At 35.5% G+C, this 22,271-nt stretch overlaps 1 protein-coding gene across 2 annotated transcripts in view; it reads left to right on the top strand.

Annotated features, from left to right (window-relative positions):
• The window catches only part of DTNA (dystrobrevin alpha), a 342,095-nt gene that overhangs the window by 47,937 nt on the left and 271,887 nt on the right, over window positions 1–22,271 (top strand). The window contains exon 2 of one of the 2 annotated variants that reach the window (XM_025038599.1): window positions 467–553. The exons of the other annotated variant lie outside the window; for it this stretch is intronic. The gene's annotated coding sequence lies outside the window, so the exon portion shown is untranslated. The remainder of the gene's footprint in view (window positions 1–466; window positions 554–22,271) is intronic. 2 annotated transcript variants of the gene reach the window in all.

Genomic DNA, 22,271 nt, shown 5'->3' with positions numbered 1-22,271 from the left:
GAAAGAGTACCCTTGACTTTTGAACAACAGGAATGTGAACTGCAGGGAGCCCACTTGTATACGGATGCTTTCAATAGAGTTGGTCCTTTGTATCCACAGGTTTCGAATCTGCGGATTCAACCAAGCGGGGATGGAAAACAGTATTTTACATTCCCAGTGGCAGATTCCCAACCTCAGACCTGTAGTGTAGCTAGGAGGTTGGGAATCTGCGGTTGGGAATGTGAAAATACTGTTTTTCATCTATGCTTGGTTGAACTTGCGGATGCAAAGGACTGGCTGTCATTAAGTTTTCGGGGAGTCAAAAGTTGTACGACGATTTTCGACCGCACTGACATTGGTGCCCCAACCCCCCACACAGTTGTTCAAGGGTCACCTGTATTCACCAGGGTTCTACATTTGCGAGAGTTCTTGAGACAAGGAAATACCTGAATTTTTTAAGAAATTGACAGAACACCTGTGTCAACAGAGCAGCGTGAATGAGAAAAAAAGAGTAAAAGGAACTAAGGAAGGAGCAAGGAACAAGAGCAAGTTCAGGCGGGACCTCACAGCCATGGTAAGACATTTGGATATTTTTCTAAAGTTACGGGAAGCCATTGAAGAATTTGGAGCAGCTGATTGACATGATCTGATTTATATTTTTAAAAGTTTACTCAGGCTATTATGTGAGAATTGATTTTAGGTTAAGGATGGGGGCTGGGATTCAGTTAAAGAGACCAAAAGTGGAGGTAAGGAGACCAATTAAAAGTTTATTTTCAGGTTCAACCGAAAGATGTTGGTGTAACAAGGTGGTAAAAAGTGGTTAAATCTAAATACGTTTTGAATATAAAATCATAATTTGCTGGTGGATAGGACATAGGATATGTAAGGAAGAGAAAAGTAAAATACATCTTAAAGCCTGAGTAACTAGGTGATTTTCTGAGATGAGGAAACTGTGGATGGAGAAAACTTAAATGCATATTACTAAGCAAAAGAAGCCAATCTTAAAAGACTGCATATTGTATGATTCAAACTATACGACATTCTGGAAAAGCAAAACAATGGAGATAGTAAAAAGATCAGTGGTTGCCAGAAGTTGGAGATGGAGGGAGGATAAATAGGCAGAGCACGGAAATTTTTTAGGGCTGTGAAAAATACTCTGTGTGATGTTATAATAAGGACATGTCATTTTGCATTTGTCCAAACCCATTGAAGGTACAACACCAAGAGTGAACCATAATGTAAATTATAGAATGATTATGATGCGTCAATGTAGATTCGTCAGTTTTAACAAATGTGCCACTCTTGTGGGGGGATTTTAATAATGAGGGAGGCTATGCATGTGTGGGGGCAGGGGACATAAGGGAAATTTCTATACCTTCCCCTCAATTTCTCTGTGAGCCTAAAACTGCTCTAAAAAATAGTCTTAATTAATAATTTAAAAAAATAAACAGGGACTAACCAACAGAAATTATGTTCAGTAAAGGTTCTTTGTAAACTAAGAAAACAAAAAGCCAAAAGAACTGTGAGGAAAGCTTCTGTATGGTGGGGAGTGTAGGATAAAGAGTTTAAATTTGAACCTCATAAATCGGAACAGCCTATCAGTCATCCAAAGGTGATATTGCCTGGTCAGTTGAATATATAAACCTGGATTTCCTGGAGAATATATGGCCAAAGTTATAAATGTGAGAAATACCTGCCTTTAGATGCTACTTAGAGGTGGGGCACTGGGTGAGATAGTTTACTGAGTGAGTGTGCTTAGAGAAGAGAAGGAAGCTGAGTAGGGAATTTCTGGACAGTCCAACACCTAGATGTCATGATCAGGAGCTCCACCCAGCAGAAGGGCCTGAGAAGCCAAGAAAGATGGTGAAATAGGATATTTAACTGAAGCGTGTGTTTCAGCAGTGAGGAAGTGTGTCAAGTGCTACTGAAAGGTTGGGAATGATGAAAACTGAAATTTAACTATTGGATTTGGGACCATGAAGTTTACTGACACTGTTAGGAGCTGTTACAATGGAGTGATGGGAAGAGAAGTATGATTACAGTGAGTTAAAGAGAAAATGGAAAAGGAAAAAGCAAATTTGGGGTTCTGCTACAAAGTGGAACATAGAAATGTGACAGTAGCTGGAGGGGGAGATAGGGTTAAGGATATATATTTTTTAAGGTAGAGATATAGTATGTTTCTTCGTAAGCTAATAGGAATGATCCAAAAGAGAAGTGAAATTAATGAAAAAATGGAATAATTGCAAGAATAAATTCCTTGAGGTAAGAAGGAATGGGAACCTGTGGATGTGTGGACGCTCCAGCTTGAGGTAGTAATTCTGAAAATTTATCCACTATAGTGGGAAAGAAAGCGAATTATATACCTACAGATGTCACTAGGTTGGTAGACATGGTGATGGGAAAATGGGAATGTTCTTGTTGTTTGTATTATTGCAATGAAGTAGAAAGCAAATCACTAGCTGGGAGAGAGGAATGGTAAGAAAGTGGAGATTTGAAGAGAAAAGAGCTGATATTAAACAGCCTTCATACATGGAGCTGAGAATTGACCAGAGAAGGGAAGCAAGATTTTTTTTTCTAGGCAGTGTTGAAAGCCCACTTGTAGTTATAAATATAGAAAGAGAATAAGCCAAAGCTAAAATCTTTAGCAAATGAAAGAAGTGACCAGATCCGTAGATAATTGTACCAGGACAGGTGTTAGGTGCTATAATTTGATGGCACGAGCTCCAAAGGAGTTGGGTTTGTTTGTTTGTTTTTAGGGAGGAAAGGAAAAGGGCCTGGAAGAGGAAGTAAGCTGAATATTTTTCGAAGACTGGGCCCAGAGTGCAGAGATGTGTTCTCAAAGGATAATTATTTTAGTTAATGCAAGAACATAATGAGAATATTCACAAAAGAAGTTAAGAATATAGAGGATTTTGTTGATGGTGGACACAAAGGAAGTGTCTAGGGCAGGGTTCCCTAACCCCCTGGAACTGGTACCAGTCCGTGGCCTTTTAGGAATTGGGCCTCACAGCAAGGGGTGAGCAGTGAATGAGTGAGTGAAGCTTCATCTGTATCTGCAGATGAAGCACTTATTCTCCTTCTATATTTATAACTACGGGTGGACTTTCAACACTGCCTAGAAATAAATCTTGCTTCTCTTCTCTGGTCAATTCTCAGCTCCATGTATGAAGGCTGTTTAATACCAGCTCTTTTCTCTTCAAATCTCCACTTTCTTACCATTCCTCTCTCCCAGCTAGTGATTTGCTTTCTACTTCATTGCAATAATACAAACAACAAGAACATTCTCATTTTCCCATCACCATGTCTACCAACCTAGTGACATCTGTAGGTATATAATCCACTCCCAGCACTAGCATCATGGCCTCAGCTCCATCTCAGATCATCAGGTATTAGATTCTCATTGAAGCGCTGGTCCCTGGTGCCAAAAAACTTGGGGACTGCTGGTCTAGGGCTCATTGAATAAGTAGTAAGAGATAAGATCAGAATGGAAGATGTCCAGGAACAAGTGGAGAAAATTGTCATGGAGAAGAGGGGTGACTTAGGAGCCATGGACTTCTGGGGTAACTGAGCGAAAAGCTACAAGGTGTGGTGGATCTAGTCCTGGCATTCAGTTAGGGATGAAAGGTAAACAATTCTCATTAATGCCTCCTTCTTAGGAATAAGAAAATTATAGGAAGTTTGTGGCATGGGGGATAGGGAGAAGCTAGTGGCAGTGGGGAAGGGGCAGAGAGGAGTGCTGGTCTCACAGGAGCACATAGAAATCTGCAGTCCTCCCCTTCAGTCTACCTGTGGACAGTGTCTTCTGCAGGCTGGAGGACGTGGAGGAGAAGAGAACTTATGAGGAATGTGGAGTAAACTATTCCATTTCTTGCCACCATTGATTTTTATTCTTTTCTTCACCTTATATTTCAGAAAGTATTTTCTGATCGTCCAAGTCTAAAATTCTACATTCACTTTTAGCATTGTAGTGTACCACTGAGAATGTACAATAGAGGACAGTGGTCTAATTTCAAATTGCTTAAATGATATAGTTTCTCAGCTCCCTGAAATGAATCTCATGGAATTCATAGAAATTAAATAGACAGGAATCTGTACTGTGGTGACCCATTCCCTCTCATGGACTGTTTTTCTTCTTTCTGAACTGAATGCTTCTTTGATTTTATGCCTACTGATTAATACCTACATAGCAATTCACTTCTGACAAAATCCAGTCTATATTGCCAAAGTGTTTCACTTCACATACTTGCCAGTTGAGGCAGCGGTAGAATCCGAGGTGTTCATAATGTGAATCATTACTTAATTCAAATTTCTAATTCATTCAATTGCTGAAGAAATGTCGAGAGACTGTGGAAAGTCTGCTTCTCTTTCATAAAAAGTGCAAAATGAAGAATTAAGGGTGGGGAGGTATTATCACTTAAATGAGTGTTAACAGATTTTGGGACTTCACATACCTCTATCATTTTTAAAAATTAAAAATGGAAAAGTGGACACAGGGTCATCAACCATTAAAAAAACTACTGACACCTATTTTCACCAACATTTCATTAAAAATTGGTGTTTTCACACTTTAAAAAGTGACTACATTTCACATTATGAGAAACATATCACATTGTCCTCATTTTTTCTTCTTTATATCATGTACTCATGAAAACAACAAGTTGCAGACCAGAATCAAAGAAACTTAATTAGCTGACCTTTGAGCCCTTACAAACATGATAGGCCAAGATAATATTATTTAGTAGTATGAAAAATTGTGTATTTGATTCTGTCTGCTTCTTTAAGCCCACTTAGAGCTTCAGTAAATTTTTCAGAAATGATATCATCTACATCTAGATGTCTCTCTATATATTTACTTTGCTGCAGCATCTTCAAGCATTGCTACGAGATCTGATATAGCTAGCCCTTGAGACTGTCCAATATAAATATATTTTAATGCAATAATTTGGTAAAATTTCTTTCCAAATGGTATCTTTTCAGTGATACCATTGAAAGAAAATTACAATAAAAATCATGCATAATTTGTCTTAAGTTTAATATTTTCTCTTTATGATATTCCCTAGTATTTTTGTGAATAGGTTTACATTTTTGAATGCTGTCACCATAGCATACATGAGCACACCTATTAGCATAAAGGATGCTCATAAAAAAGAGAGCAAATTCACTGAGTCGTAGATTCTCAGGTCTATAAAATACCTAAAAGTTCATCAATTTTAACCCCACTGAGTGGACACTTGAGTTTTCTTTATAGCCTTACCTTAACAATATCTAGTGATGGGGAATTCAATATTTCTCCATGAAACTCATTTTATTATCTGCCATCACTAAAGTTAACTTTATTTTTCATATATATAGTTTCTTGTAATTTCTACACATTTATCCTTTTTCTGGACTTGAACCACACAGAGAAACTTATTGCTTTTTCATATGATGGCTTTTCAACCTCATACATCATTCCTCCTCTCAGGTTCTCTCCAGACTCAATATCTTCAGTTTTTATGGTTACCACTCCCCTAATGTTTTCAAGCCCACTCAATAGTCTGGATTCTTTCCATAAAATGTTTTCCCATTTGTCAGTCTGACACTGGCTCCACACAGTACTCTGGATAGTTTAACTAGCACAGAATACAATAGAATTAGCGCTTTTGAATTCTGTATATAAGATCTAATTTTATTTTTTCCCCCAAATACATCACACTACAAATTGATGCAGATCTTATATTCAACTAATAACTTCATATATTCTCCACAATTTTTCTATTCCTATATTATTCTGTATGGTATATGTAATTAAAATTTCACTTTGTTAAATTTAACCCCTCTTTTCCAGCTATTAACACTTTAGATCTCCCTTCTGTGGGTCTGTATCCCTCCCAGGTGTGTTCCTTTTACTAATGGGGGTAGTTGTTTCCAGTGACACCCCCCTAAGCCCCCAGCCATAAATGAACCGATGATGACAGGGTTGAGGTGAAAGCATGTGAACTGCCAGAAATAGTAGTTCCGTTCTCTGCAGTCAGAGATTCATTCATCAGTGCCTTCCAGATGAAATCCTCCAAACTCATATCTTCCTGTCAGCATTACTCATGTTGTTTTCAAATTTCTAAAATTACTTATCTATGCAAAGAATTGTGTTCATTGCTATGGGCTATTAAATTGATTTGTACATAGATTCATTGGATCCTAGTAAACGCTGTTATAGACCCATCTTTCCACCTATAATATATGCCACAATTACATAAAACTACTGATTATGAATTCTATTTTCAATTATTTCATAAAGACAAAATTTTAAATCCGCTATGCCTTTGTTGACTGTATTAGTACTTATAAATAATTTCCATTTAGATTTTATATATGTGCAAACCTATAAAGATGAAAAAAGTTCTCTTCTTGCCCAAATTCAGATTAATTTAATCCATTTAGTCTTCTCATCTAGGGACATTAAGAAATGAAGCTAGTTTGCACTGATTTTTTTCCTCAGTAAACTCTTCTTGCTTCTCATAACTGTCTCTTCTTTAATGAAGTTTCATAAAATATCAATTTGATTATGAAATTGTGGTCTGTTTCCTAGAGTTAAGAATGGTCTTTTGATCACTTATGTCTGACATAACAAAAATAAAAATTTGTTATTGATTACATTGACCATATTTATTGACTGCTTATGTTGTAAGTAGTTTTCATGCATTATCTTCTCAGACCCTATGACACCACTTTATCGTTGTCCCCATGTTATAGATAATAAAAATGAAATTCAGAATGGTCAAGTATACCCAAGGCCATTAGCTACCAAGAGATGGAGCCAGATGTAAACCCAGGCTGAATCCAAATTCTAAAGTTTTAAAAAATATGCCTCCTTGTCTATGCAAAGTCTCATATATGGCCCAGAATAGCACAAAAAATACAGAGCCATAAACCATCACATATGTAATACATAATTGCCCCCCCAAATTGTAATGATAATAAAGAAATCTGAGGAAGTTAGCTTTAGCAAACAGTAGACCATGTGTGTATAAAATGTCACAAAGTCTACAAGCAGCCAAAAGTCCACAGAGCATTGTTAGCCCCTCACATTTGTTCTTGTCTAGGAAAAGTGTCCTGACCCAGGTTCCTGTCTACTTTGTAGAGTATCACATTTGCTCCTGTAATTAATTCTTATGGAAGTTTAACAGCATGACAGAATCATCCAAAAGAAGAACCAAGGCAGTGCCTCTTGCCCAGTGCTGTAGCTGCCTGCTCGCCACAGTAAAATAGAATATATGAAAGCCCCTGGCATGATGTCTGGAACTTAATAAGCCCTGAATGAATGTTTATTAATTCAGTGATAATATTGGTGCACTGGACTTAGAAAATACCAGCAATAGAGGACAACAGAATATCCCACAAAATGAAAAAACATCACACAAATACTGTGCATGTGCACATACATACACACACAAAGAAATACTTGGAAAGTAATACTTGATTCACTAAAAGTGCTCTTCAACCTTGTGGAAAAACCGGTAGACACCTGGGAAATCAAAAAGATGAGAAAAATTAGCCTGAGCTACAACAACCACAATGGAAGGAAGTGAAGGATGGAGGCTTTTTTTGTACAAAATTTTGAGGCCAGCTGTTAAGTATAAGCAGTGGCTACAAAGATTGACAAGTGTGAAAGTGGTCGATTCTTTCACATAAAGGGCCAATTAGTTTTGTGAATACAGGAAAATATTAATTATGTAAACAGGAAATGAGAATATTTTCTTAGACTGTATAGATTAGTATTTTCTAGCCATTGACCACAGGTAAACCATCATCGGTGGCATCATGTTTAGGTTAAAGAATTAGCAGAGGTGGGGCAAGATTGTTTTTTTTTTCCATGTAAATCATGCTACACTCTAGTTTACCTTTTTAAAAGTGCATAACATAGCATACTACAGTGTTATATATTTCCTGTCCTAAGTCTATGGTTAAATAGAATGGTTTTTTATATGACAATAGAAACTCTTGCTATACTGGAAACCTATTGACATAATTGAGTAATATTAAGAAGGTCCTGTTTCAAAGGGCACTGTCCATTGAAAGGAGGTTATACAACGTTCAACTAACCGAATAGAATCATATTTGATCTTAAAACAGAACTGGAGAAGAAAGTCAAGGAATGCAGTCTTGATGAAATTTTCCATATACTTGTAAACATTTTATGGAGAGTTCAAAAGCTTAGTCGATATATCAGAATATTAAATTAGAGGATATATACGTTTATAAGTACATTAACGACATTTTATTTGGGAAATTGATGACCATTTTTTATAGCATCTTTAAAACCTATTTAAGGAAGTTTTAGGTGTCTGCCTATGCATTCATGAGGAAGTATCTTGTTGTGTGTGATTGCCATGGTAATTACTCTGACTCGACTAAGGCAGAAAGAGTTCTGGGTCTTCAGTGTTGAGGAAGAAGCATGGAGACTTATAATGGGTAAAAATCACTGGCCAATAAATACCCAATGCCTTTGGGATAGTGTCAGAAGCACTTGGTTACCTCTGACTGGGTTATCCAGACATCAGATGCAGCCTCAGGAAAATGTGGTCGTTTTGAAATCTATGATTCTGGCAGGTGGCCAGGATAGTTCAAGGATAGTCAATAGCTCCTTGTCCAGCAGCTATTCCCTACAAAAGGAGTGCAGGAGGCACAGGTGCAGAATCCTGTCACAGGACGGGGCTGGTTAAGTCCTTGGCAAGTTACCAAATGTACAGTAGAGCTTGTCGAGGGCTAATGGAAAGGGGACATAGTTAAGTATGCATCAAGGCAGCCAGTCAGAATAGGGGATCTGATTGGCAGTAGAAGAAATGACAGTGACATGAAAACCCCTGCAGTCTGACTCGCCAATGGGTGTACGGTCTGGAAGTCCCAATTAATCAAGCCCCTTTGGGGTGGAAGGGAAAAAACACTGCGCAGTGTTACAGTGGAGGACAAAGATATGCTTTGAACCTAACTTTCTGTTCCTACTAGGACATTCACTGCATAGAAAATTGTTAAACTTTTTTAGCATCTCAGTTATATTTTTGTTATGTATTTTCTAATGTGCGACGAACTCCAACAGGTACCACAATAGTTAACAACAACAAAAAATGCATTAGTTGATCCTTAAATGTAGAATATATACCTTAAGAAAAACATGTCTAGCAATTTGGTTTCACAGTAGCATGTAAAATATTGAAATGGTCTGGCGTGTACCTTTATTCCACCCTCCTTGTTTAAGCAACGTGTGTAACAAAATTTTCAGATACGCAGGTTTGAATAACAGAACTACCCATTGCCTGGTAGACTCAAACTTCTGCCCAACTTTAGGATTTCCTGGATTACACTTAACAACATTAAGTTTTAATAATATTTTTATTATCAGTGGTAGTAGGGAGAGCTTAGTACAGCTGTTCAATTCAGTTTCCTCTTTTGTATAGTAAGACAGAAAATAATTTTATTGGTTTCTCAGAGCAGATGGTAGGAACTGTTGTTTATGGGGTCTGTTTCTTTTGTGTCATCATTTTCAGCAAAACACTAGGTGCCAAGCATGTGTAGCTTTCTTAAAGCACATTGTGCAGTGCATTTATTCAGAGATCATTAATTAAGAATCTACAGTTGCTCAGCTCTGTACTACATAATGTAGAAATGTTTTTTTAATACAGCTTTCCTGTAAATTGGTCACATGCACAGAAGAAATGCCCAAATGCTTCAAAAATGATTTTATTTACCCATGATACGAAAAACATGGGTCTCCCCTCCCCTAGTGGTAAGAAATTTCTTCTTATGTTCACATGCTACCTCTTTCTGGCCCTTGTCTAACCAAAGGCATGAATTTCAGTTCATCCTGAGTAAAGACTTGTGTTCACTTGGCAACGTGGATCAGGGATATTTACTAATTTATACAGTTATTTGTCCTGTATTTAATTTACATGGAGATTTGTCCTGTAAACTGAGCCCAGTTAGTCCAATAGCTATGTGGACTCTAAACCACTCATGGTTCATTCCATCCAGCATTGTGCCTCAGTCCTGAAACACCCTATATGAGTAAATCAGGGAATATCCACCATTTTTACATTCTGAGATGTTGTAAGTAAGCTTTTTTACCCATCTCACATTCTATTAGATAAGAATCGGCTTAAGATTTCAATAAACATTACTAGTTAGCTTAGTTTTGTAACTTCAAATTAATCATACTTCCTTAATAGGTGAGGAGCAGAGTCTCAAAGATTAATTGAGATTACCAAGGATCAGGCATGACTTCCTGCTTGACTAACTCTATGCTAATAAGTAAGCCAACAACAAATTAGTTACATAAGCTCCATTCTCCGAGAAATTCAAAATCCGAAACATAATCAATGCATCCAACATTATTTCATAAACATCAAGTCAGCACTAAACCTTTAAAGAAAGTTGAAGTGACTTTTTGTGGGTAAAATGTGTCATTTATGAAAGGATCATGGGGGAGAGGAAGCTACCTAGTAATTACCTGCTCTTATTTTGTTGTAATTTCATATGATTACAAACCAGTTATTATTATATTGTCTAAAATTATATAGAGGGAATAATTATAACATAAATTACTGTATGTTGGAGATTTGCTATAAATATAGACAATTTTCACAAAGATTGGAGATTTTGATAATATTTTGAGAGAAATTATATTCTGCCTTTTGTAAATTTGATCATCAGGCACTGTCACTCACCAGCAAAAAGAATATATATATATTTCAAAAGCATAGAGAACCTATTTTTATCTTCTAATGACAATTTTTAAATTATTAAATTTCTAGCTATGTCAAGGAGCCTCAGTCAACCTGTCATCCTCTTGCCTTTACTTTCCCTGTGCCTCTGTCAAGGAGTTATAAGCAGCAAAAATTGATCTCGCTATGGATTTTGCTCTGAGCTGCAACCAGCCAAGGAATTACTCTATTGTAAGTGTCACCACAAGATGTCCTGGGAGAAGTCTTACAAGGCGAGAATTACTCTGTGTGCTGACCTGCATGCATAAGGCATGACTCAATGAAAATTACAGGCTGCCTTGATGCAGACAAGTTTATGAAAGACACCCATTATTATTTTTCAAACTACATTGGGTTCTTAGAAATGTACCTTACTGTTTGCCTTGAATGAGCTGTTTTCACTTTTTCTTCATCAGAAAACAAACCATTTCTGCTTACGTGAACTGTGTTCTTTATAGATATAGAAAGACAAACTCAGCATTTGAAAATCACTTCTAAAAAAAAAACGTAGGTTTGAGCTCAGATGACGAAAGTTGGAATAGATTGTTCAAAAGAAGACTGTTATGCCTTGGTTGTAAGAATATAAGTTTGAATCTATTCTAGGTACAATATGTGCCTACATATATCAGACATATTGTAATCACAGCAACCAAACTAAGTGTTAACGCAGCCAGAACCTTTCTTGGATGGTTTTGAGAAAAATCTAAAAGAAATGAAACTAAACAAGATTTAATGAAAGATTAAAAGAGTATCATACAAATGTAGCTAAATTTTAATGATTAAAGAGTAAATACTTTTGAAAATCGAGGCAGCCTTTTACTTCCTGTTTCCTTGAGGCCTGAGGGGTTTATCCTTGGGGTTATAATTCCGTGGAGACTGATTTTTCCCTTTTAAAGAAGGACCTCCTCTTCCATTCTTCCTTAGGTGCATTTCTCTGCACGGAATTTAGCAATTGGATGTTTAATTGAGAAGGAGATAGCCTCCCCTGCCTGAACAGACAGAGTTGTGCCCCGTCTACCTGCGATCTGCTTGGGTTCATGCACTTTCATTATTCATGCAGGTTAGAAGAGCTCCCAGACAGGGAACCAGAGCTAGATCAGGGTCACCAGTCAGTCCAAAGAGGGAGGCTCTGTCTCTCTTGAGCTGAATTATTTTCTTTTCCTTTTTTTTTTTTTCCAGTAGAAACAATCTAATATGAAGACAGTGATAATTAACATTATGCAGAGCAATTTATAATTGAAGCATTTCTTTCAGCGTTAAAGCTAAAGTATTAAAAGGAAGGTATCAAGTGATTAAAAAGGAAATAAAACCATGTGCTTTGATTCCAGGGAGTTTAAGGAAATATACATCATTTGTTCATATCTGTGCATACTTCTTCCTGACACCAAGATCCCTGGTAGGCCTGGGTTAGTCTCCTAAGTGTCACAACCCAGGAGTCAAAACTGCTAATAACTAACTGGCTCTGCCTCCTGGTTCTTTAAAATCTTAAACTGGTCCCTGAGCAAAAGTACCTTTAGACATTAATAGAGGTATTCTAACATCACTAACAGGGAGGACTGCATAATGGCATTGTAATTGTCCCTTTGTTTTTGAAATAAATGCCTGGTCAATCAAAACCATTGTGCCTTGGAGGAGAAACAGGAAGCAAGTTTGAAAGTATCTGGCCCACTTAAAATTTTATGTCTGAAACTATGATTCCTATCAAATCTGTAGAACAATTATACTAATGATTCTTCAGCAATCTTATACTGTGATGTTTCCTCTCCTTATTCCCATCTTAGCAAGGGTACCACCTTCTAACAGATCCCTTCCAAGCTAGAAACAAATGTTATCTCTAGTCCCTCCCTCTCACTCCTTGTAGACTTGCCTCCTGATGATTCTTCAAACTGTTCCTCTCACTGCTCCCACTACCTAGATAGTTACCAGAGCCTGGTCACTTCTCTCGTAAAAGTGCTAGTCTCTTACTGACCTCCTGCCCTTCTATGATCTGTCCACAGTAGAGCCAGAGGGATTTCTTTAGTACATAAATCTTATATCAGTATCTTCCCTAAATCCAACCATAGAAGAATCCCCCTTGGTTTACAGAATAATATTAAAAAGCTTCAGTCTAGCTCACAGAGCCTTTTAGAATCTGGACCCTTTCCTAACCATGTACTTTCCTAACTCCCTTTATCCCAATGTTATAGGAACCTGGATTACCAGTGCAGTTTATGTTGCTCTGTCTAGTAGATGCACCCTACTTATAATTTATGCCCAACTCAGTCACTTTTTCCTTTGTGGAAATTCCCCTTACCCCAAAGTTAGTGAGATGCCCCCTTGGGCTCTTCAGTACCCAGCACCTCACTCTGTCCTAGAACCTGTCACAATGTACCTTACTTCTTAGTTTCTGTCACTTACATATATATATTTAATGTTAATGTGTGTGTGTGTGTGTATATATATATATAATATATATATACACACACACACACACATTAACATTAGGCTGTCATCTAACACGTTTGTCAGTTTTTAATAATTTGTAAATTGCTCTGTGCATCAACCTGCCATTCTGTTAATTTCAGGTATTTTTGTTTCTTTTCCTGTTTACTTTCATTATAATTTATTTCCTTGTCTTTTGCTGTTTTTTTTTTTTTGTATTTGCTTCTCTGAACATTATTTTAGAGACAGATTAGATAAGATTCTTCATTATCTGTGGCAACTACTGACTTTATCACTAATGATAATGATTGTAGTTACTTTGAAAGTTAGTTCTTAAAAGGGGTCTCCTAAAAAGTAACTTTGAACCTGATCTGGTGATTGGTATATTTGACAGATAAATCAAACTTTGAAATTGACTGAATGAATGAATTTGTCTTAATGAACTTTGGCCTTTAAAAAATAACTTTGAGTAAGTATTATCTTATTTCAGATGTTATATTTTACACCTTTGGTATGTTATTAATGAAATGGTTCAGAATGTTATATTAAAGAAATGGTTCACCCTCTCTGCCTTCAAATCTTAAAATGTCCTCCAGAAAGCTTGTACTAGTATCCTTTTTTTTTTTTCTGTTATTTTAGTATGCCACCTTAGCTGTTTTAGGGTAATTATCTACAATTACAAAAAAAAGGACCTGCTGCCTTTCAATATTATTATAAACTAGAAGATCACATGAATAGGCAGGGCGAGGGTAGAGTTTTCTCAGAAATTCTTCAGTCAGCATTTCCCCTAAATGTACTCTTTTCCAAAGAGACACATGAGTACTGCTGTGGCTATTAAAAGGTACGTGGGGTTGGTTGGTTGCTTTATTGTTTTATGGTTTGGAGATCTAAACACAATGCCAACTGGATTTTTCTTGTTTACCAAGAAAGTAACAATAAGATGCTGGATTATCATAAAAGAGTCCAGATATCAAATTAGTATTTACATCATATCAAGGTGTATGAAAGCAGGTGTATGAACATATTCTTATTAATTTTTATTTTTTATTTTACTTAATTTTTAAATTATTTTTTATGGTGACATTGGTTAATGAAATCTGATAAGTTTCAGCTGTACATTTTAACAATAAGGCATATATATATTTACATTGTATTGAACATATTTTTAAATACATGTTCCAAAATTATCTAGTTAAATTTTTAGGTGCCCTTTAAGTCTAAGAATTTCCATTTGAGATCCATATACATTTTAATATATAATCTAAATTCATCACATTGTTAAAAGAATAAGAACTAGCTGGTTTTGTTCTGGTTGTATTTACCTAAAAGTCATTAAGATATCAAGTTATTTCAGCTCTTTAAGTTCTTTCATTGTATTGTCAATCAGAGATCTTCAGTTTTCTTTTATTACTTTCATGATGCAGTAAATGCCAGTATAGCTTTGAATGTATCATTCCCAATCAAAAATATTTGCAACCCTCTAAAAGAAAGCATTTCTATTTTCTAACTATATTATGTTTTCTACACACTTTTCCTGATCACCACATTTGTTTCTATGGCTCTTCAGTTCATTGTACAGCTTACTTTGCTGACTTCACTTGTATTCTGTGTTGTTCAATAGAGCCGCTCCTTGGGCACTGCTTTTAGTCCCACATTAACTGAAATTTCTTTTAATCCACACTGCAATGGATCTTTCATTTCCTTTGCTGTGAAATATAAGGCCATCTGTTGAGCCTGGTCTGACATTATTTTCATCATCACTGAGACTAGACTGGACTCTATTCATGCTGTCTTGATGGATCTATCCTGTCAACCCTCAGAACAAAAAAGTTTTGTTTTAGCTTTCCTGTCTTATTTCACAGCAATTGACCATTTCTCACTCAAACTCTTAGAGTTTGTGAGCCATTCATTTTCAGGCTCTCCCATGCCTAACTTCCATCCTGCCCATGTCTGAACCAACATCAAGTCAAGTGGTTCTGCCTCCAAACTATACTCCACAGGTGTTCACCTCTGCACAGTCATTCACTCAAATCCAAGGCACCAACATTTCTTCCCTGAAGTGTAGTAGCATCCTCTGCACTGGTCCTACTACTCAACTAATGCACTCTTCACACAGCAGCCAAAATACTTTTCTCATTTTACTTTTATAGGAGCTTTTTTTTGTCTGTGTTTATTGGCATTTCCAAGTTGTTATTCTCCAGTGCCCAATATGAGTTATTTGAGGCAAAAAGAAAACCCAAAGAACTCACTGTTGTATTGTTCCTCAGGCTTGAAGGTCCCTGGCCAGTCTGTCTTTTTCTCTCCAGTTTCTTATGTTTCTTATGTCACAGTCTTCTTATGTTTGTTTTGTGTATAATGTCTAGGATTTTAAGCAGGAGGAATAGGAAAAGAATGTATCTACTATATCTGGTATGGACCTGGAAATCCAGAATACCATTTATAAACATAAATCACATTGTATCACTCTTCTAAGTTTAAAACTTTTTAGTGGCCTCCCATTGTTCTTAGTATGCAGTGCAAATATAGGTCAGTGATGTACAAGACCCACAATAATGTGATCTTGGTCTGTTTCTTCGACAAGTTAGTTACCTTGTGGCAGTTGGCTCTCATTCCGTTCAGTTAGCCTTTTATATCTTTGAATTTACAAAGACTCTTTTCTCATTCAGAATCTTATCTCATGTTGGTTTCTTTGTCTTGGCTATATGTCATCAATACTACTCTCTTTTTGGCTGCATCTCAGCCTTCAGTTTAAATGCTGCCTCCTTTATAATGTCCCTCCTTAGCCATCCTGCCTAATATTATTCTCATACTTTTCTTTATGCTTAAATTTTCTTCAGGAATCAATATAAATCATATTTTTCAGTCATTACTTTTCATAGTCTATGTGAACAGATTTCCAACATGGCCATTGATCTTTTGAAGATACATTTAATAAACACCTCATTTTAGGATGCTAGTGTATTAGAATCAACCATTGTATTAACAAACACCAAAAAAGGCTTTAAGTTATAGACCAGTGTGTCATCATAGGCTCAGTTGTTAGTTTTAGTTTGCTTATTTTTGATTCACTTAATAAATATTTACCAAGTATTTACTATGTAGCAGACACTATTCTAGATGCTGGGAAAAATGAACAAAAGTCCTTGTTCTTATGGAGCATACATTCTAATAAAGGGAGAAAAATGATAAGTAAGTAAGTAAATTACTTGGTAAGAAAGAAATGTATAATATATCATGCGATGAGTGTAAAAAGTAAAACAGGGTAAGAGAAGAGAAAGTGGTTAGAGCCTGCAGGGAACAGACATATTTTACACAGGGTGGTCAAGAAAGGCCTCTCTGTAATAAGGTGATATTTGAGCAGGGACCTAAATGAAATTGGGGACCAAGCCATACAACCATTTAGAGGAAGCAGAAGGAACAGAAATGACAGATATTCTGAAACTGAAATGTATATGTCATTATTGAGGAACAGGAAGCTGGGTAGCTGGAGCTGAGGGAAAGGTGAGGTCAGAGGGGTACCCACAGTAAGGCCATTAATGAAGGTCATTCACAGACTTTGACCATGACAAACCGCATGTGTTTGTTACACATATCCATCCTTAATGCTGGCTACTAAGAGTACTACCCATTGGAACACGGCAACAATGTCACCTGTAGAAGCAAGCTGTATGGTGAGATTTAATTTAAAACATTTGCTAGCTTGAAGTTCTTGTAAGAATACTATATACATGACAACTATAGAGACTAATTTCCCTAGATGACTCTAGGAAGGCAGAGAATGAAGAGAAAGTAAAGATAATTAGGGCAAATTATTAAAAAGTAATTAGAAATGGTTCTAAAAGGAAATGAACTAATTGTTTCAAAGTTACTTAAAATTCCAAACTCACAGTTGTTTAATTGCCTTCCTATATTGCAGTATAACCAGTGCAGGCAATTGAATCAAGTTCTGTGGATAAGTGAAAAAAGAAAAAAGAAAATTAATGTATTCCAGAAATACCAAATGAAAATTAAATGCATGCAATCTTTTATTTTTTAATTGAAACTTGAAAACTGTACTTAATGCATTTATAATGCAGTGTTTTATTCACATTTTGTAAATATGGGATAAAAACTAAATGTCATGTCTAATACTACAAATAATATTAGTTGGTTTCCTGGACAGGAGATGCAAAAGGAAAGAACTGGCCCGTTTCCTCTTCGGTGTATTTATCACCTCATTCATCTATTCAGGCTCATGTAAATGAAGACCTTTAAATCTGATGTTGACTATGTCAAATTTAAACAGAAAATAAAGATTTCATCTTCATTTTTTCTTACTCTACTTCCTTCTGAAATCAGAAGAAAGGAGAGCCACTTTCTAGGGGTCGTCAGTCTTTGCCATCCATTTCTTCCTTAATAACCTGGGACTGATGCTGCATCTCCTTTGTCATTACATGCACTGAACCACAAAATATGTGCAAAAAAGTACAAATTATACAGTGCTTGGACATATTACTTTTCATAATTATTATAATCATGCACTAGATCATGCTCACCTTAATAAACCGACAGAGATTCTTTCATTTTACCCTGCTTCTTTTCTTTTTTTCATTCATAACCCCTCACGTAGATATTTCCCTTTATTTGGAATGCCTTCCTTCCTCGCCCAGTTGCACTTTGCCTATTTATCTTTCTGGACTGAGGTTTTAAGTGACCTCTTCCTGTAAACGTTCCCTAATCATCCCTTTTTGTTTAGGTACCTCTTTTCACTTTAGTGCTCTGTGTACTTATGTTATAGAATTTAACACACTGCAATGGTTTTTGCTTTAGATAGATTTTCTTTAGGAGACAAGCAACTCCTCAAATACAGGGTTATATCTTGATTTTTCTTATGTCCACAATATATAACACAATGCCAGGAACATGGCTAAATATTTGTTGAATGATTGAACAAGCACAATTCCAAAGCAAACATTATATTATTTAACATGAATATAATAACGAGAAAGATGTAGTAAATTCTAAGACCATGAAGATATTTGCTACTTAGAATTCCTTTTAAAGTAAATGCACGTGTTATCATAAGTTCTTTGAGCTGAGTCTTGATTCCACTGAATATCCTGAATATATTATACATCTTACTTTTTCATGGTAGTCATTGAGAATCTACAGCATTTTTAAACTTTGAATAATATTTCTTGACAGTATCCTTTTTAAACATTGACAGTGAACAAAAATATTTAAAATGATTTGGTTTAACATTTTAAGTTCTGTATTTTCAATTTTGACCTATTTGCATTGAATACTAATTATAATCTACACAATGAATTTGATAGTTATAAGATATGTCATTTGATAATGACGAGAATAGAAGACAAAAAAATATTTTTTGTCCTTCAAGATGTAGCGATACTTTTGTAAACACATAATAGAGCAAACATGCCAATGACAAGAACAGATTTTAGCATCACTTTCAAAGAAGAAATAGGTTTCCCTAAGAATATTCTATGTTCTTAATATCCTTAAAAAAATTGAGATGAAATTTGAAATACTGTCATTGGTGTCCTTAAGAACTTTACAGAAGTACTCAGAACTGAAACCATTGCCCTCTAAGGATGTATTTACAAGTATTTTAAAATACATGTATGCTAAATGATTATATTCTTTACAATTTTGAAGTACTGCCAAAGGAACCTGTTTTTCCTTTAAAATTATATATTTGATATTGCTTCCTTCCCAACATGATAGTTGAGTCTGCCAGAGTAATGACTTTCTTACAATGCTATTAACGTCTGGAAATGCTTTGGTTTCTTCACAAATCAAATATTTAACTGTATAAGAAATAATCCATTCTTTTTTACCTCATAACCAATAGAAAAATATTAAAATTTTGCTGCATATGCTTATTGTTAAAGTTTATAAATATATGCTTATAGCGATATCCTGATTTATAACTTTCCTTATATTGGCAGTTTTTGCATACTGTGATTTTTTTATTGATTTAGTTTCATTTTCGCAACTATTTTTGTCTACGTGTATTTATGCAGAGAAAAATGGAGACTGCTGTATTGCAACAACTATTCAATTATAGCAAATTTAAAAGTTAAACAATTATATGTGTTTTTTCTTTCTATTCTCCAAATTATCATTATTAGTATTTTTGGACGTTACTACCACTACCTTTTTTTCCAAATGTTGAGCCTATGGTAAAGTTATGTGGCTATATTTATGGTGATTTCTATAAAACCAGTTTGGAGGTGTTAACTATTGCTCAACTGCTGCAGGACATTCATTTATTCAAAAACTGTTTCTTAAAATAAAAACTATCATAATAATTTTGCTAAAAGTTTAACACATAACACACAACACCTCTATCTGAATAAAAGAAAGTAAACCACGTACAGTTTCACCATTTTTATTACTCTTCACTGAAGTTGCTTTAAGTCCACCAAAATTTAGAGACACTAAGCTACATTCAGAAAATTTAAAAAAAAAACTTTTCCTATTTTTTAAATATAAATTCTAGTTCTTCGGGAGCCCCGAGGTAGCCAAAGGTTGATATAATCAGTTACTTCATTCTATTCTTAGAATTCTTCATCAATCAGAAGTTAATAATAAATATATTATTATTCTTTTCTTTCTTTCATCACTATTACTTTCTACTTCTCTTCACCTTTAATAATAACTGTAGAAGGAGGGAGCTAGGGAACGAGGGGAAAGACCTTCCTTCCTGAAAGTAATAGAGGTGAATCTCAAAGTGCAGTCCCTGAGCAATCAGGATCACCAGGGACTTGTTAGAAAGACAAATGTCTAACTGTGAGGGCGAGGCCCAGCAAATCTGTATTTTAACAAGCCTCCAGGTGACGTGAAGCACATTACAGTTCTAGGACCACCAGTATAGGGAATAGTTACCATGACAATCACCCATTAGAGAGTGCACGGAAAATTCTGTGCTATCCTTGAAGATCTTCCCCCAACGTTTTGGTTAACTGCAGGAAAAATTAATGGGATGAGGTCCTGTGCTTTTGAACATATTACAAATTAAGAAAATGTATCCCAAAAAATTGTGACTGTGGGGCATTTATCTCACAAGATACAATATGAGGTTTAAGAACTCCAGAGATTGAGGGGTTGTACTAGATTGAATAGCCTCCCCTATAATGCATGTCTACCTGGAACCTCAGAATATGACCTTAATTGGCAATAGCACCTTTGCAGATGTAATAGTTAAGATTAGGTCACACTGGATTAGGATGGGCATGGTATCCTCATAAGAAAGTCATGTAGAGAGACACCCAGGGAAGAAGGCCCTGTGAAAGAGGCAGAGATTGTAGTTATGCTACCGCACAAACCAAGGAGCACCAAGAGTTGCCAGTGAACATCTTTGCTAAGTGAGAGGCATATACAATTTCTCCCCAGAGATTCCACAAGGAGCAAACCTTGCTGACACTTTGATTATGGACTTTAGACCTCTTGAACTTTGATAGAATAAATATCTGTTGTTTTAAGTGAACCACTCTTTGCTAAATTGTTGAAACTAATGTAGGAGACTTTATAGGGTTTATATCTTATGAGTATTTTTTGGCTTATTCTTTCTTCATAAAGACCTTCTCATGAAAATATGCTCTGTTAAGAAAGCTGCCCTGCCACCCCTCCCAACTCTGGTAATTCAACCCTCCTCCTCTGCTCATTCACCCTACTCTTTTAAAGGATTTTCGAAAAGTCTAGCTTTAGCTGTAAATATCATATTATTTATTATTGGAGAGAAAAAAACTTTCCTAGAAAAAAAATTAAATGTAAAATCCCTTTCACTGTGGAGAGATAATGCATTTGTATATTTTTAGAAATACACAGATTATGTTAGAAATTATGCCTATTGTCTCCCATCCGTTTTTCAGTAAAATTTTAGATTGAAGTGGATTATGTTTTTTAAGCTGCTTTATACTCATTTGTCCAAATACACACCAAGCCTCTTAATTGGATCATTTTATATGCAAATAACTAAGACTACTAAGTGTATCTGTGTCTCCTTCTGTTGCTGTTTTAGTTGTGTCATAAACGCATCGACCTCCACAAACAGGGTTAATTAGAGTAGCGTGTGAATGTGTGTGTGTATGGTGGCTGCCAGCTGTAGATCTAAGATAAAGAATAGAGATTTGCCAAGCAAGACGCTTTGTGTCTTCAAAACAAAACACATGTAATTATGAATGGTATATTTAGGTAGCCTGCCTTAAGGAAATGTATTTGTATTCCCTGTTCCTTATATGAATAACTCCACATACTCCTTTGCTGTGTTTTTCCCTCAAAATGACTTAGCAAAGCACTTTATTTTAATACACAAATATGTATTTTAATAATTAATACAAATTAAAATAAACATTTAATAAGAACTTTGATAAAATAATTTAAATGACTTAAAAGAGCTTTTTAAAGATTTGTTAAATTTAATATTTAAAAACATGATGTTTAAAAGCATGATTTTTCTTATGCTTTCCTTCACTTTTCATTTCTACAGCTCTCATTTCTGAATCTGTTAATGTTTCAAGTTTCCCCTAAAACTTTTAACATGCTTAGTTAATTGGTCAACATTGTTTTCTATTGTTTTCTAGTATTTTTCAATTATATTTTTGAACCAGCATAAAGAGCTCAAAGATATTTTGAGACAATTCTCTCTGCACAGGAAGATCAATACCACATTTTAATCTAACAGTGGTAGTGCAGTTTGAAATCCTAAGGTGGCTAGAGTTTACTTTTAAAAATCAGCATAAATGATAAATATTTTTGTGTAAGGAATAGATTTTAAAATATTATGCTGAATATGACACTACTAAGCAAGACTACTTGAAGATCTATCTTTATTGTCTGTAGATTTATGCTGTTTCTATACTAACCATTCAAACAAACACAACTACTTTGTTTCATTCTTTCAGCATATCTGCTATGTGCCAAGTATTAGGTATTAGGGAGAGAGAAAAAATTCCGAGTTCTGCTTTCAAGTTCTAGTAGTCTAATAGTGAACAGGGATAATAATAATAAACACAATTATGAATCGGCTTAAATACAGAATTGGGGCACCTGGGCTGGGGGAAATTAAGAAAGGGTACTGTATCGGTTTCCTAGGGCTGCTGTAGCAAACCTCATGGCTTAAAACAACAA

This window comes from Pteropus alecto, unplaced genomic scaffold (genome assembly GCF_000325575.1).
Source record: "Pteropus alecto unplaced genomic scaffold, ASM32557v1 scaffold146, whole genome shotgun sequence".
Lineage (NCBI taxonomy): Eukaryota > Metazoa > Chordata > Mammalia > Chiroptera > Pteropodidae > Pteropus > Pteropus alecto.
This window is presented reverse-complemented; position numbering and strand designations above follow the sequence as displayed.